This window comes from Sander lucioperca, chromosome 7 (genome assembly GCF_008315115.2).
Source record: "Sander lucioperca isolate FBNREF2018 chromosome 7, SLUC_FBN_1.2, whole genome shotgun sequence".
Classification (NCBI taxonomy): domain Eukaryota; kingdom Metazoa; phylum Chordata; class Actinopteri; order Perciformes; family Percidae; genus Sander; species Sander lucioperca.
In genome coordinates, this window is record NC_050179.1 from 41,497,702 (window position 1) to 41,515,137 (window position 17,436).

Genomic DNA, 17,436 nt, shown 5'->3' on the forward strand with positions numbered 1-17,436 from the left:
GAGGCCTCAGCAACAGGGGACAGAGTGGCCTCGGCCCCAAGGTGCAGCGGCCAGCTAGTCCAGGGCTGCGGACAGCAGCGAAGGCGGAACCCTTTGGGCAGCCGAACAGGCCATCGAGGACCTTCAGGAGGTCGAGCAGGACGGTGAAGATCCTCAGACGGCCGAACAGGTGGGTGAAGGTAGAGCCCCTCAGGCGGCCAAGCAGGACGTCGAGGACTCCGAGGCGGCTGCCGGCGAAGGCGAAGCCTCTCAGGCGGCCGAACAGGTTGGCGAAGGTAGAGCCTCTCAGGCAGCCAAGCAGGACGTCGAGGACTCAGAGGTGGCCGTCGGCGAAGGCGAAACCCCTCTGGCGGCCGTCGACGAAGGTAGAACCTCTCAGGGCGAAACCCCTCTGGAGGCTATCCGAGAAGGCGAAACCCCTCTGAAGGGCGGCGGCGAAGGCAGAATCCCTCTGGAGGCTGGCAGCGAAGACAATATCCCTCTGGAGGCCGTCTGTGAAGGCGAAACCCTTCAGGAGGCCAGCGGCGAAAGCAAATCCCTTCTGAAGGCCGGCCGCGAAGGCAAATCCCTTCTGAAGGCCAGCGGCGAAGGCAAATCCCTTCTGAAGGCCGGAGGCAAAGGTGAATCCCTTCTGAAAGCCAGCGGCGAAGGAGAGTCCCTTCTGAAGACCAACGGCGAAGGCGAATCCCTTCTGAAGGCCGGTGGCGAAGGCGAATCCCCTCTGAAGGCCGGAGGCAAATCCCTTCTGAAGGCCAGCGGCGAATCCCTTCTGAAGGCCAGCGGCGAAGGAGAATCCCCTCGGGAGGCCGTCTGCGAAGGCGAAAACCCTCTGGGGGCCGTCCGCGAAGGTGAATCCCTTCTGAAGGCCAAGCAGGTTTGCAGCAAAGGCGAAACCCCTCAGGAGGACAGGCAGACCGAGCAGGAGAAGGGGCAGCTGGACTGAAGACAGGCAACGAGTCAGCTGGGCTGAAGACAGGCGACGGGTCAGCTGGGCTGATGCCAGGCGACGTGTCAGCTGGGTTGAAGACAGGCGACGGGTCAGCTGAGCTGGAGTCTGCCAAACAGGCAACGGGAAGAGAGGTCGACAGGGGAGCCGACAGGGCATGAGGGGCAGGAGCAGGTCCGACCGCCGACAGGACACAAGGGGCAGGAGTGGGTCTGACCGAAAACAAAGGCAAGGTCTCTGGGGAACAGGACAGGACAAAGTCACTGGGGCGGTCTCAAGGGCAGTCTCAGGGACAGTCTCAGGGGTGCCGGGGACCGGCAAAGCCTCAGGGGCAGTCTCTGGGGCGCCGGAGACCGGCATAGTCACTGGCTTGCCTGTAAGCGAACACTCTGGGAGAGCGGTCGACGTAGACTCTGGGAGGGTCAGTCGACGTAGACTCTGGGAGGTCAGTCGTCGTAGACTCTGGGAGGTCAGTCGACGTAGACTCTGGGAGGTCAGTCGTCGAAGACTCTGGGAGGTCAGTCGTCGAAGACTCTGGACGACTGGAAGACTCTTGAAGAGCTGTCATCGGAGACTCTGGACGACTGGAAGACTCTTGAAGAGCTGTCATCAGAGACTCTAGACGACTGGAAGACTCTTGAAGAGCTGTCATCGGAGACTGTGTGGTTGCACGTCAGCGGTGGATCAGGGCGGCTGCACGTCAGCGGCAGTTCAGGGGAACTGCACGTCAGCGGCGGTTCAGGGCGGCTGCACGTAAGCCGGGGTCCAGGGAGGCCGCTAACCAGCCGGGGTACGGAGAGGCTGCTAGCCAGCCAGGGATCTGTGAGGCTGCTAGCCAGCCGGGAACCAGGGATGCTGCTAGCCAGCCGGGGATCTAAGAGGCTGATAGCCAGCCGAGGTTCGGAGAGGCTGCTAGCCAGCCGGGATTCTGGGAGGCTGCTAGCCAGCCGGGATTCTGGGAGGCTGCTAGCCAGCCGGGATTCTGGAAGGCTGCTAGCCAGCTCGGGGACGCTAGAAAGTTTGGGGACACTAGAAAGCTCGGGGAAACTAGAGAACTCGGGGACACTAGAGAGGCTGCTAGCTAGCCTGAATTCAGGGGGGCTGCTAGCTAGCCGGGGCTCAGAGAGGCTGCTAGCCAGCCTAGATTCAGGGGGGATGCTAGCTAGCTGGGATTCTGGGATGGGGCAGCTAGCCAGCCCAGGGTCAGGAGAGCTGCACGTCGGCCCAGGGTCAGGAGAGCTGCACGTCAGCTCAGGAACAGAAAGGTTGCACGTCAGCTCGGGAACAGAAGGGTTGCACATCAGCTCGGGAACACTGGTAACACTGGTCAGCTCAGGCTCTGGCTCGCTGGACACCACGGGCTTGAGGCCGTTGGACAGCGAGGACTCTGGGCTGAAGAGAGGGTGAAGCAGGGCATGGCGTCGGGAGCCATGTTGTCTTCTACCCCGTCTCCGGCCTCCACGGTTCCCAGGGAATATGGCTAGGCGAGTTCCCTCAAAGGATTGCTTGCAGTTGAGGGTGCCCACAGAGTAGGTTGCCGTAGAGCCGATGGTCAAGCTTTCAGGGGAGCTGCAAGAAGGCGAACTGGACTGTTGTCTTCCAGCTTGAAGGCTGGCAGCTTTGGCCTCCTCCGTCCGTCTAGCACACTTAGCAATATATTGGAAAACAGTCAAAAAAGTCTCTGGCTCTCCTCCAGGTGTAGAACTGACAGGACTAGGAGTAGGCTGGGTGACAGACATGAAACCTGTAGTCAAACTGCTAGCAGGTGGAGGAGTAGGAGTGGAAACAAATCTTTTAATCCTTTTCAGGAATTGAGTCATTTAGCCAGGGCTTTTCTAACACCTTGACACGGGCAAATGACAGAATTGCTTCTTCCTTCCACATGGTTTTAAGTTCAATCAGGTCACAGATTAACTCGTACAGTTCATCTGACGTAGACTGGGCTGGTTCCATTTTTCCAAGTCCGTAGGAAGCAGCAAAAAGGAAAAAGGAAAAACTGGGCACCCACCAAAGAAAAAGGAAGCCTCTCTGCTGGGTCCAAGTGGTCAGATCATTCTTTTAAGTTCAGCGGGAAATAGGTGGACCCAAAATGCAGAGAGTGGCAGGCAGGCGTTAGTTGCTTGAAAATTTATTAAACAAAAGAAAACCAGGGTACATACCAGAAGGGTCAAGAAAAGGCAAAAACTCACTCTAAAAGTGAAGAGACCAGAGAGCAGGATATCCCAAACCCCGAAGACTGAAACCACAGAGAACACTGACGGGAACGAACAAACTGGCAAGAAAAAACACAAACTAACAAGGCAAGGACACAAAATGATCTGACACAGGGCAAGGGGAAGACAAAGACTAAATACACAGGGTAACGAGGAAACACAAGACAGGTGACACAAGGCTGGGAAACAGGTGAAACACATTAGGGCAATCACAAGGGCGGGAAAACACAGAAAGTAAAACAAGACAAGACAGAGAACAGACTATCAAAATAAAACAGGAAACAGAACATAAAACAAGACAAGACCCGAAAATAACACAAACAGAAGGAAACAAGACATGACAGAAAACCAGGCTACCAAAATGACAGAAAAACAGACTACAATAAGACAAGACAAAACACCAAAACCATAACAGTCATGGGAGCGCCATAACTATTTATCACAGCTGTGTTCCTGTGTCAGGCAGTGGCACAGTAGGCTACTCCAGCCACCAGTGTTACAATATAAAGGTATGCCACCCGCCAAAGTGGCTAGTGGCTGCCGAAATCTACCTGCATTTGTTGGGTTGCTTGGTGCTAATGTCAAGCCCTGGGCCTAAAGCTTGATTTAGAAGTAATGGATTACATTACTGTTCTCTTTGATGGGCAACATACACAAAAAGTTATCAATGACATTTGTACTAAATATTTGAAAATATTCTCGCTTTACCAGACCTTCCTCCACGGCGCTGTGGACAAGGGTCTGTCTAGTCCACACAGCATTCAGGGATGGGAGAAAAATGTGCTCTGGTTTAAACCAATCACAATTGTTTTGTGCGGCACTAAGCTCCGAACGGAGCCCCGGTGCCGCTGCAAAATAGCCTCAGGAAGGAACTTGTTTTGGTGAAATGTGTACATTCAAAGTTGTTTTAGTCGTGCAACAGAAAACTCAGATTCAACAGATAGTCTAGCTAGGTGTCTCGATTTACCCTGCAGAAATCTGAGGAGCAGTTAACCATAGTCCTCATAAATTGACCGGAGTTTAAAATTCCAACACAAAGAATACGTAAGGTAACTGACATCCGGAAAAGGACATACGGTGGAATTTCCAGCGGCAATGGAGCAATCCCGGGAGTGGAAGGTCGTGGATTTAGACTCACCGGTAATCTAGTTGTTATTCAAAAAGGGAAACCGGATACAAACGTTGCTATGATACCCACAACAAACAGCAGCGAATACAGCAGCAGCAGAACCAAACGGAGCCTCTGCTTCACTCCCTGCCGGGAAAACAGCAGACACCAGGAGATGGCTAACCAGACTGTCCATCCCGGGTTGTCATCCATTTATATTCTTGGGGTTTCAGATTCAGATTTGTTGGATATAGGTGCAGCAAAATCATGTTAGGGTCAGGTGGAATGTTCACAGACCAGATGAACATAGTTTTATTGAATCACCTCTATCCAGAATGTTTTAATTTCGTCACACTCCCAGACACAGTGCATAAATGTTTCTTTAGTCTCATTGCATTAAAAACAAAGGTCAGGTATATTACTGTTGTATTTATTCAATTTAACAGGAGTTGTGTATGTCTGCATCAGCCAATTATATTGGAGTAGCTTTAAATTAGAGTTTGCTGTTTTTTTCTGAGATGCGTCACAAGTTTTCTTCCAATTGTATTCTGAAATGTCCTCCTTCAAGTCCGCCCTTCATGTCTCAAGTCCAACCATCGATGTCTCTCAAGAGCCAGATGCAAGCTAGTTACACATTGATGAAATCAAACCTCTCTCACTGCAACTGCCTGTTACAACTTCCTCTAAGGATGAAAGCGCAGGAATCCCAACTGGTCCTGCACAGAAAAAACAAAGCGTGGCTTTTATGGACCTACGTACGTAGCCTACATGTGTCATTAGTATGAGAAAAAAAATAGATTTTAACTGTGTCGGGCTCGGGTCGGGTTCAGTTACTGCTCTGTTGGACGCGGACCGTGCTCAGACAGAAAAATGTGCCCGATTCGCACTCTACTGACGGAGTAAGGATGTCTTGGAGGTGAGAGTCAGTGAGTTTCTCATCTTACACTTGTTTAGATTCATCAGACTGAAAGTCTGCTCACAAACGTAGGTACTTCCAAAGAGGGTTAGCATTATCTGAATGTGTTTGCGGATCTTGGCATACCCGTCTGCTGGGACACATCTGTAAAAGTATAGTAAGGGAAGAGCTCTGAACTTGTTTTGGAGTTGTGAGCAAATAGGGGCGGCTGTAAGAGTGGTCATCTAGCGTTCTACCTGTGGTTCAATTCCTGGCCCTGCAGTCCCATGTCAAGTTGTTCTTGGGCAAGACACTAAACCCCGAATTGCCCCAGATGCTGCGCGCTGATTAGCAGGTGGCACCTTGTATAGCAACCTCGGCCACCAGTGTATGAATGTGTGTGAGTGGTGAATCTTTCTGTACTATGTAAAAGCGCTTCGAGTAATCTAGAAAAGCGCTATATAAATACAGTCTATTTACAGTCCAAATAGCTCAAAGCATTGTCTCTGAAATCTTCAAAGCGCCTGTCCAGCACAAGATTGTTGAGAATGTCTATGTACTTGGGTAAATTCTCTTGTAAATTCTCCATTAATCCTACCTCTCTAAGACCGGGGAAATAGGCCAAATTTCCTGAAAATGGAGACGAGAAAAAAAAAATAGTAACTAATGTTATGGCAATTTAATATACATAATAATTAAAAGCTTGATTAACAAAAATACAAAAGGCCCCACGACTTGATGCATGCTAAACACAATTAATATTATCTTTAATAATTACTTTACATTATATTATTTTTTGTTATCATTTGAATGTTATAAGTAGGCATGTCACCAGCTGAGATGTCTGCTGAGCTGAATTTTTTTTTCTTCCCATCACCTTACTGCGCATCCACCTCATCCAGCAGAGCCTTGAACTGTCAGTGAGACAGTGCCTTGGAACGTATATTGTTGACAATTGAGACAACATCACATTCTTAAGGCCGATTGTGGGTGAAGTATAAAAGTCAGCTAGACGCAAGCCAATTGAGCTCATATGTGTACTCGCATAATACTGTATAGCTCACAATGGCTGTGTAACGTGGACCTATGTTTAAGTTACTGTATTACAGCAGCAAGGAGGCTGTTAAATGATGTGGTTATAAGTGGCTAACTAGTTAAGTTGAAGTTGTACTATCAGCATGTCCTAGCATTACTATTTCCAGGTCCCTTTTACAAAATATACAATGTATTTATTTGAAGATAGGCAATGCTTCTTTTATAGAACTGGCTTATTTTAATTCATAATTAAAAATTAATGTGTTTTTACATTAAACAAATATTAACTGTATCTATCAGATTGAATTGTATCTCATCGAATCGCAGCAGTTTGTACTGACAGAACGTTAACACAGGGTAATGGACTCTCAAATGCACAACTCAATCACAGGTGTCCAACAGTATATTCTCAAACTGTAAGAAACACAGGAACTGTACCAGAACACATTGGCAGGGATCAAAATCCAGAAGATGAAGCGGTCATAAAACTCACAAGCACACACGCACAGGAAAAAAGGCTGGAAAGCTGACACAAATGGTACAAGACCAACTGGCACAGGACTGACAGGGGAGACAATTAGTGACAGGTGCTGCACCGTAGGGATAGGGCAGTAATCACACATGGCGGAAAGGCAGTAGGGGTGTGCATCTCTCCCTTATAAGGCGATCCGACAGGGATGATTTATTTTAATATTGAATTCATTCAGTTTGATTCAATGTTGAATCAATTTACAAATTATCTGTCTGTTCCTGTGAAGCAAGCTCTAAGGACCCAAGGACAGCGAGTTCCCCTTCAGGAGAAGTTTCTCACCTACATGTGGCAGGAAATGTGAGGCATGGCGGATTGGCATGAGAACCTCCACTCCACGATGTGAGCAGGTAACTCACCCGGTTTCCTGGGTCCAAGCCTTGCAGTCCCAAGGTGCTTCTCCGCCTATGCCATCTCCGGTGCAGCCTGCTCCTCCATCTACTACTGATTTAGGCTATATTTAACTGTTCAAATGCAAATTGTAATTCATTTAATAATAGTCGAAAGCATGGCATTATATACACAGTAGATTTGATTTTAATACTTGTTTTGATTTTCTGCTGCTGCATGGATTTGTCCTTTCTCCATTGATTTGGCTTTGATAAGGAAACCAAATTTCTCCTCCACATTTTTGTATGAATCCTTACGTCTTTGCAATTCCTGTGACAAGCAGTCACATATGACATAATGCGTGTCAATAATGAAGGTGTTCCGTCCCGAACGTTGCACATCTGGACCTTCTGCAATCTCACCGAACGGTACTTTCTTTACTCGACTTCTTTTGCTATCTGCCTTGTATCCATCAGTTGCTGTGAGACTTTTGGCCTCAGTTTCATAGGCGTCAAAATCGTCCTTTGCCTTTCGTATAAACATTACAAGTGAACTGTCAGGATAGGGATGGTGCAGATATCATTTTGCACCTGCTGCAATGTTTTGTTGGTTAAATTGATCTCGCGAATCAACGAAATGGCAGAGTTTGAGGTTAGCATTGAACGCGACGATGAGTGGCTCAATTTCGAAGGTCGCCCATACATATTCGAGCCTGAATACACGGACGAGGAGCTACAACTAATGGAGGAGAATAGGAGAGCTAGCTAGCTCTCCCTCCAATTCTAGCAGCGGTAGCAGCAGAGAGGAGAAGCCATCAGGCAAGTGCTATTTAAATAAACTCCTGGTGTACTTACAAACTTTCCAATGCCTCGTTTTATCGAGTACAGAACCTATTTGTACTACTGTAGAAGTTTGGAACCATTCTGGGCATTATTGGTTCCATTAGCGCCTGCACTAAGCCATTCGGCTGATAGCGCTAACTTGCCCAATGTTCGACCAAGGGAAAAAAGCTTTTGGGGGGGGGGGTGTTTGGCTTGAGGTGATGGTGCAAAGGACCCTAGGGTGAAATTACTCCGAACCTTCCCTTTAAGAAAGGTCATCCCACACTACGGTCATAACAGCAGTTTCAACGTTGCCCATCACTGTTAATAATTGACAAGCCTCACATTGCGCAGCTCCGGGGGTTCCATCGTCAGCTTTTATTTCCTTCAGCGCATTTTTAATAGCTTTGTAGCCAAATCTCAGAGCCTCCGTTTTGTCAGCCTTTGGCAGACCCGTGTGGCAGAAAGGCTCGTCAGAGACAGAGACCTTGCCCGTTGTATAGACTTTGAATTAAGCCACAATATGACATTGCTTTCAGGCAACATTCAGCTACACGTGACCACTTAACCAACGTAGTCAAGAGAATGTGCAGTGCAAGGTACGAGGATTTTTATTTCTTATTCTAGCTTGAAATCCAGAATATTTCCCTGCCATATGCTGGCATTGTCATAGCCTTACCTGCAATAATCCATCAAACGTACATTACATTTGAGCGTTGTCTTCATGTGTTCTGCGCCATGACTATTGGTATGCATTTTAAAAGCCTCAACAGGCTCCCAACTCTTCTTCTGGACAGCGAATTATAAAAGTGAGCTGATCAATGGTGTTGAGTCCACGATGATGGAGAAATATTTGCCATCTTTAACTTCTGTTACAATGGTACACAGGACCTTTTCAGTCATCTAATGAATGAACTCATCGCAAAAGGTGAAGGAAAGGTAATTGGGATTTCTCCTGCCCTTGTTTCCATATTTTGCTAAATGTTCTGATAAAAGTGGATCGAAGCGGCTAATTAACTTCAAACAGCCCAAAAAGTTCCTATTGTGGGGCGATTTTAGCAGGTCATCGTCGCCAAGGAAGGGTAATCCACGGGCAGAAAGAAATAGAGCCAGTAGACTGCGAGTATATTAACCCTTACCTTAACAGTATTTCTCCATTTATCTTTTTCCAAAGGAAGTGTTCCTTAAGCTCTGGTTATGTCTACATATTTCCTTTGTAAAGCAGAAAAAAACGTTTTGACAGGGCTGGGTTGATGCAAAGTACTCACACATTATATCATTGACTTTATCTGCAGGGTTAGATGAAAAGCTTACAAGCCCTCTGTCTGGGTCCAGAGGTTATGTAAAAAACATTTAGATCACGTTCTCCCATCTGGTGTTGTTGTGTTGCTGACACCATACATGAATCCTTGGCATCATGTGTTAAAGTTGCGGCCAGCTACTACTGTTGTAACATTAGGGCCAAAATCACCTGCGCTGGGTCTTCATTTGGTGAAACCCCAGCCTTCCTCCGTTGTGGAGTCCGCAGCTGAGTGTCTGGCTGCGGCTGGTAATAGAGGCTGGCTTGTGGCTTTTCAAGGGCCTGAGAGAAACTTGTGTAAAGCCCCTCTCTGTCATTTTCTTTTAGATGTTTCTTTTTTTTTTTTTCGCTTTGCTGCACCCAAAAGCATCCCAGAAAAGTCGTAATTAACAATTTTTATTTTTATTTTACACACAAAACATTTGCAACATGAACATATGTCTTCATCATCACAACCCACCCAGAAAAAAAATCAAGAAAATATTACACAGTAACCACAATAATCAAAACCATGTCAAAAACAGAATAGTAACAAAATAGACAAACTATAAACCAAATGAACATATGTATAAATAAAAACACCATAAGCCCATCATATGTCTCTCTCCAGCACAAAGCTTCTTAGGAGCCCTCCAGAAAGCTCAACTACCTTTCCCATTTTCTGGTGTAGACATCCAATCTGGAAAAGCATTTGTATGACATCTTTTCAAACACCGCCACCCTAGCCATCTCACAAGCCCACTCTTGAATTTATGGCATTCCCTTCATTCCTCCATCCTCTTAAAAGTATCTGTCTGGCTGCATCATTTAACTACTTTGGATCATTGTGGTTTCTACTACTTGGTCATGTGGTTTCTAAAGCTGTACAAGCATTTCCCACACCAAGGAATATCAAAGAGCTACAGAGATTCCTGGGAATGGCTGGCTGGTACCATCGCTTTGTACCCAACTTTTCACAGATAGCAGACCCACTCAACACTTTGAAAAAGAAAGGTTCCAAATACATCTGGAAATTCACTTGCCAAGCAGCTTTTGAAACGTTGAAACATCTTGCATCTTGCCTCACCACCAATTCTTGGCCACCCTGATTTCACCTTACCCTTCGCTGTCTACACAGATGCTAGCGATGTTGGCCCAGCAAATGGGATTGGGAAATGAGAAAGTCATTGCTTTTGCCGGCTGCACCTTAAATCCAGGGGAGAGGAACTATTCCACGACGGGACAGGAATGTTTAGCAGTGGCTTGGGCATTGGAGAAAATGTGCTACTACTTGGAAGGAAGAACATTTACGGTAGTCACAGATCATTCGTTTCTGGGTTGGGTTTTCTAAACTCAAAAACCTAGGTCTGGTCTGATTCGGTGGGAACTACGGTTGCAGGAGTTCTTATTCACAGTTGAGTGGTTGTAAAGGGAAATGCAATACTGTTCCTGACACCCTGTCTAGAGCTGCTGTTGATAATGCAGACTGACAGTTTCCCACTTGTGCCACAGTCCAACAAGCCAAAAGAGAAATGTCGGAGGATCTCCAGATCTCAGATGAAGTCATATGGAAGGCTCAGCAGGATGACGCAGAGCTTCTGAAATTGTATGAGACCATACTTGACTCCGGGGAACAGTATATCAATGCTGCCACCCGATTCACGATATTGGAGGACAAAGTGTACAGGGTTTTACACCTTCCTCATACAAAAACTCTGTATAAAGTCTACATTCCCACACCTCTTCGCAAGCAGCTGCTCCATCTCTTTCATGACCACCCATTTGCAGACCACTTAAGGAGATACCAAACATATAAAAGACTAGAAGTCCTGGCATACTGGCCCAAAATGAGTTTGGACGTAAAAATGTCCAGTGCTGTCAAACCTGCCAGGAGTTCAGCTGGCAACATCTACTTACTCGTCTTTGTAGATTACTACTCACACTGGATAGAGTTGTTTCCTCCACGTCGGGCCACGGCAGTATCAGTTTCCCAAGTACTAAACTACGGTGGCCGACAGGGGCAAACACCCTGCAACTTAAGAAAACACACGCAAATAGACAAAACACAAGCAAATTAAGAAAACAACTTCATTAATTTGACAACACATGTGCAGCATTCAGCAAACGCGCTGCAAATACCACAACACAACCAAATACATAAACGCACTGCAAATATGAAACGATGCAAAAAGAAAAGCACGCAAACCACGAAAAAAGAAGCGATGCAAAAAGAAAAACAACTTAATTAATTTGACAACACATGCGCAGCATTCAGCAAACGCGCTGCAAATACACACAACACAACCAAATACATAAACGCGCTGCAAATACACACAACACAACCAAATACATAAACGCACTGCAAATACACACAACACAACCAAATAGATAAACGCACTGCAAATATGAAACGATGCAAAAAGAAAAGCACACCAACCCAGAAAACAAATGCAACAAAAAAACGCTGCATCCAGATTACACAATGGAAGTTCTCCAGGCCTCTAGAGGGAGCAGCTAGTGGAACAGCTGGATTTTCGACCTCACGGGGAGAGAGGGAAGGAGAGAGAGAGAGAGAGAGAGAGAGAGAGAGAGAGAGAGAGAGAGAGAGAGAGAGAGAGAGAGAGAGAGAGAAACTGCATAGACTGCATAGACTGTAAATATTAAATCTATGTTTGAGATCTGTTTTCTCTCGTTTGGTGGGAGTGTCTCGGCTCAGGTCCCAGCTGATACTCAATCAGCAGAGACGTCTATAAACTCGTGGTGATAAAACATTTAAAACTGCATCAGCGTTTAACGTTGACGTTTGTTTAAGCCATATTACATGAGAGGGTTTAATTTCGAGGTCCGAAATTACTGAAGTGTAGGCCTCCTCAAGTGTAATATTGTGATTATACAACAACGGTTACCAACAAAATAAGTGATCAATCTGTATTCATATTGTGGAGCAATTCGCTCTTGAAATACAAAAAACAGACAGGATTTCTAGTCCCCCCTGTTAGTAAACCAGCCAATTTACCGTGGGATTTATCAAACTGAATAAATCCCGCCCGCACATATAAACACAAAACTGCTTTGCTAACTCCAACGTGTTGTAAGTAAGACATCTGCTGAAAAAGTTATTGTATTCATCAGCATGATTTCCGTACTGTTTAGTTCACAAACATCCAACACACCAAAGTACAAACACATAGCGGACTAGACGCGAGCTTTTATTTTGAAAAGCCGAAGTTCGGCGACAGCACCAGTCGGGAGGGCATGAGACGGGAGCATATACTGTATATTATTAATATATTATGTTATTAATAATAATAATAATAATATGAATTTAATATCGGTTAATAATGGTCGAAAATCCAGCTGTTCCACTTAGCTGCTCCCTCTAGAGGCCTGGAGAACTTCCGTTGTGTAATCTGGATGCAGCGTTTTTTTGTTGCATTTGTTTTCGGGGTTTGTGTGCTTTTCTTTTTGCATTGTTTCATATTTGCAGCGCGTTTATCTATTTGGTTGTGTTGTGTGTATTTGCAGCGCGTTTATGTATTTGGTTGTGTTGTGATATTTGCAGCGCGTTTGCTGAATGCTGCGCATGTGTTGTCAAATTAATGAAGTTGTTTTTCTTTTTGCATCGCTTCTTTTTTCGGGGTTTGCGTGCTTTTCTTTTTGCACCGTTTTTTATTTGCAGTGCGTTTATGTATTTGGTTGTGTTGTGGTATTTGCAGCGCGTTTGCTGAATGCTGCGCATGTGTTGTCAAATTAATGAAGTTGTTTTCTTAATTTGCTTGTGTTTTGTCTATTTGCGTGTGTTTTCTTAAGTTGCAGGGCGTTTGCCCCTGTCGGCCACCGTACTAAACAAAGAGATATTCACTCGTTGGGGAGTGCCAGATTACATTCTTTTGGACCAGGGCTCCCAATTCATCTCGTCTGTATTTGGAGAAACCTGCAAAAAAATTGACACAAAAGAAAATCTACACCTTCCCCTCCTCAGACCAACCTCACAGAAATAGTTAACAGAAACTTGAAGGCCATGATTGCATCATACGTGGAGGGTCAACACAAAACTTGGAATAATTACTTACTAGAGTTCCGCTTTGCCTTCAACATGTAGCAATAGCTAGTGACCGTTAGCCCCAGCCGGTGCCTTGTGCTTACGAAGCTAATGGCAGTTTAATGAAGCGTTGGGAAACAGAGAATAGTAGACCCAGGCATCCTAGTCACAACATCGGCCATCCATAATATTAGCTACTGGTGTTCGTACTGTAAATCTCCTCCCTACCGAATTTCTCCCCCCCTTAGCGTTTAGCTGTCAGTTACAGTTACAGTTAGCTAGCTAAATTAACCCAACAAAAAGGTGGGTTAAGCAACAAAACGAATAGTTAAAATTATAGAAAAGTAAAGGGGGAGATCTGGCAGCTGGGAGATGTTCTCATGCTGCTGACAACAGCAATCGAACATCATCGCTGTCGCGGAGAGTCCCCTGCAATCCCCACCCACACCCGTCTCTCAGCCTCGTTGAGTAGCTAGCTAGCTAGCGTTACAACAAACCCCGTCCGCCCGGCAAAATCCAAAAGGTGACATTGGACTGTTGGATTGTTGGATTGACATCGCACTGTTTATAGACGTAACGTCCCTCTCAGTCGTATGTCTTATTTACTATTTCAACCATGGTAAACCGTTGCTGTATTGTGGGGTGTAACAGCGCGACACATAATCGCCATGGGAAAAAGGAAATGGATTAACTTTCCACCATTTTCCTGCTTGGCTGACAGCAAAAATTCGTACTACAAAACTGCTGCATTAACTAAGCGAGTTGTGTGAAGCTAGATCTAACGTGACTTTGCTTACAGATTGGCATGAAATCATGCTCTCACAACAACCACGCTGTTATCTTAAAAAGGCCAACATCACGCTAAGGTTGCTTTCAAGTAAGCAAAACGATGCTTTGAAAACATCTGTTTCGCTGGAAGGGCAAGGGGGAGCAACAGGACAACAGTACAGAGACTGACAGGTCCGATGGAACGTTAATGTTATGAGAGTACTCAAATACAGGATTCCACATACCGGTCCCTGGCTTCCCTATTTAAAGTATCCCGGTAAATTCCACATCCTTTTCTGGATTTTAACATCTTTTTTTTTCTTTTCTTTCTCACAACTCTGCTTCTTCTCCTTGTTCGAATTGCTGTATGTTTCCATTCGCGAGGCCATCGACATGGCCGCCACGTCCCAGAATGCAACGCGGTGCCCAAGCCCTATACACTGAATCAAGAAAAACGTAATTATGTTGGGGAAACTGCAGCTATTTTATTAGCATGACATGAATAAACGTTACTAAACGTAACGTGAATAAACTTGAATGGGTAAACTCGTCCGTGAACAGATGCATTCTAATCAACGATAGTGTTTAGCAATAAAAACTCCCATAATTCCACGCAACTTCCCAAAGTCATCAAACGTCTGTGTTTACCATCCATTGTTTTGGTTGAGAGACCCCTAGCGGCAGAAAGTTACATATTGTACGTTTAAAGGCCCAATGGATTCAGAGCTGAACCCCAAGTTCTGTACGCCAGATGAACCATCCTACCACAAAATGGCCCAAATATATTATATGAAACATTTTGTATCGAAAAACCCAGAAGGCAAAGAGACGTCAGAAAACCAATTATGAGCAATACATTAGAGAGCAAACTTTCGTGGAGAAGGACAGAGTCTGTTTGAAATCTCACCCTTATTCCAAAATGGAAAAGTCGTTTTCGGCCAAACTTGCACCACGGTGGAAAGGTCCTTATCGTGTGACCAGAAAAGTTGGTCCTCTGAACTTTGAGTTGGTTCTGGAAGACACTGGTAAAGAGCTTTGTGTTGTTAATGTGGCCCAAATGAAGCCATGTTATCCTACTGTTGAACAGATGGATACACAGCAGCATAAACGGATCCTGGACATCTTTGAAGAGGAAAGTGACGAGGAGGACTTCCCTGGTTTCCCTACACAGTAAAAGGTTAGTTCACTGAATTTGTAAAGGAAGAGGTAAAAAAGTTCCGACTTCTCTCAAGGGGGAAGGGTGACCACCTGGAAAATATCACCAGTTTGCACCAGCTGTTCTAATCCTGCGGAACCACCCCTTTCCAGACTGACGCATCAATTTGTCCCCAGTTCGCGCCAGTTTTAAACCACTTCGTAAGTCATTCCGTGGAACTTGACGGGGCAGTACAGAGGATCGGCGGAGCTACGTTTTAATCCCTTTCAAAAGGTTTACCGGATCACTCCACTACCACTCCTCGGCTGCTCACAGACACCGGCCATCCACCCACAACTCCCTCAAAAACCTGAACTGGATTCACGGACTGACTGTACAGACTACCTGACTGACTCTGACTGAACCTTTAAGTGCACCAACTCTTTATTTTTCCTTAAATTTTCTTTTAACTAACCTAAACGTTGTGGTTACAACAAATTGAGTTTTGGTTTTCTCCACGGACAACTTAATTTATAAGAAAACCCAAAGTGAAATTTTTCGGCTTTGTGGACTTTGAGACTGTGGGATTTTGGTAAATACGTTTTTTTTCAGTGTTTTGATGATTTTTGCGTTAAATATATGAACATTTGATTTTACCCTTGAATTGTGTTTTTGTGTTTTTTGCTGGGTTTAAACTTTACGGTCATTCAATCTGTATAGGGTGTATATTTTAACATGTGCATGCTTGTGTAGTTTGATTTTATATGCTCACAAAATTCAACTGACATAAAACGTTTCCTAACTAAGACTATCTAAGATGTCACCTGGCTGGTAACCCTTGACTAAAAAGGGGCTAAAGTCAAACTTTCACAATATGTGTATTGCCAAAACATCAAGCTTTACTACAACTATTTAAGGATTAAAACGGGAAAAAGGGAAGGATGGATAAATAAAAAAAACAAATCAAACATAAACATTCAACAAAACAAAGCTTTTCACCATGCTTTGCACATTAAAACATCATTAGGTGTGATCAGTCTTAACACAAAAACTTATTATTTTTAGTATGTTTAGTGCATGGTGAATTTACTCTCTAACTCTTTTGATAGGATAGTCCCCATGTAGCTACAATGTAACAACAATAATGCAATAACAATATTGTAACAAGGTAATACTAACTAGAACTAGATCAGCTGAATTGTTCCCTGGGCGAGAGAGTGGAGGGGAAATTACTATAATATGGTTTCAGATCCCGCAGGATCTGTTGCAACTGACATGAGAGCATCTGAGAGGGCAATCATCACCAGATACTGTTACTTGTTACGATCTGTTATACAATAGTTACGCCTATAGCTTTTTTCTGTCTTCACATACCAAAATGCGAAGGTTTTAAGAGCTTCTTTAAGGTGAAATGTAATGCTCCATTAAGGCACACTGCAGCAAAGGCTTTACATGAGCCCTTTCTCACAAACTGATTGAAGATTAAATTATACCCTATACAATGCTCTTACCTTGAAATATGTTAGTCCAAAAGAATTACCCACACACACACACACACACACACACACACACACACACACACACAGTCTATTTAATAGATCAGCACAAATGCATATAGTATACACAACCATTTCCCCTACTTTATTTTAAAAAAGCTATTGTGGAATGTGCGAGTTGGAAAAATTAACTTGTCATCCATTTGGTAACTGTCCGATCTATTTCGGTCTATATTTTGGTCAGCTTTTTACATTTACACAGCTTTTCTAACAGTCTATCTCAAATTAGCAAAAAGAAGCTCTAAGTATGGGTTTACACCAGTAGAATGTCTCTAAATGCGTCTTGAGTGACCACTTGTGATCAGATCTCAATTCCCCGCTCTATATGCAAATAAACACGTACCTAATTTCTGTTTACACAATTTACTCTCAGTGGTGAGACATACTTTGAATGAGTACGTAGTTCCGCTCACAGTTTAGAAGGCGGTCCTTAAAGTGGCCCAGGACATGGTACACACACCTATTAGAATGTGGCCTAAACCACCTCAGAATGTGGAGTGGTTGGTTCTCAATGCATCCTGGGTGCATTCCCACCTGTAGCTGGTCACTTGTGATCGAATCCCTCAGATTGGATTTTTTTTCCAGATGAAAACGGCACTATAGAGAACATGTTGGCAGCTTAAACCACAGAAAATTACTGCATTTGTTGTTAAACTGAAATTGCCTTGAAAGTAGAACACAACATACATTTAATATATTCAGTCAATTTTCATTTATCTTGCAGAAAGGAAAGAAATCTAATGTAACTAATATTAAAAAGATTAAGATTAAACCACAAA

General features: G+C 44.6%; 1 long non-coding RNA gene across 1 annotated transcript; it reads left to right on the forward strand.

Annotated features, from left to right (window-relative positions):
* Positions 1–3,927: 3,927 nt before the first annotated feature.
* LOC116048683 lies at positions 3,928–17,026 on the forward strand. The gene is made up of 3 exons (XR_004104718.1): positions 3,928–3,966; positions 4,542–4,547; positions 16,897–17,026. It is a non-coding gene; the product is annotated as an uncharacterized LOC116048683 (long non-coding RNA).
* The last annotated feature ends 410 nt before the right edge of the window (positions 17,027–17,436 follow it).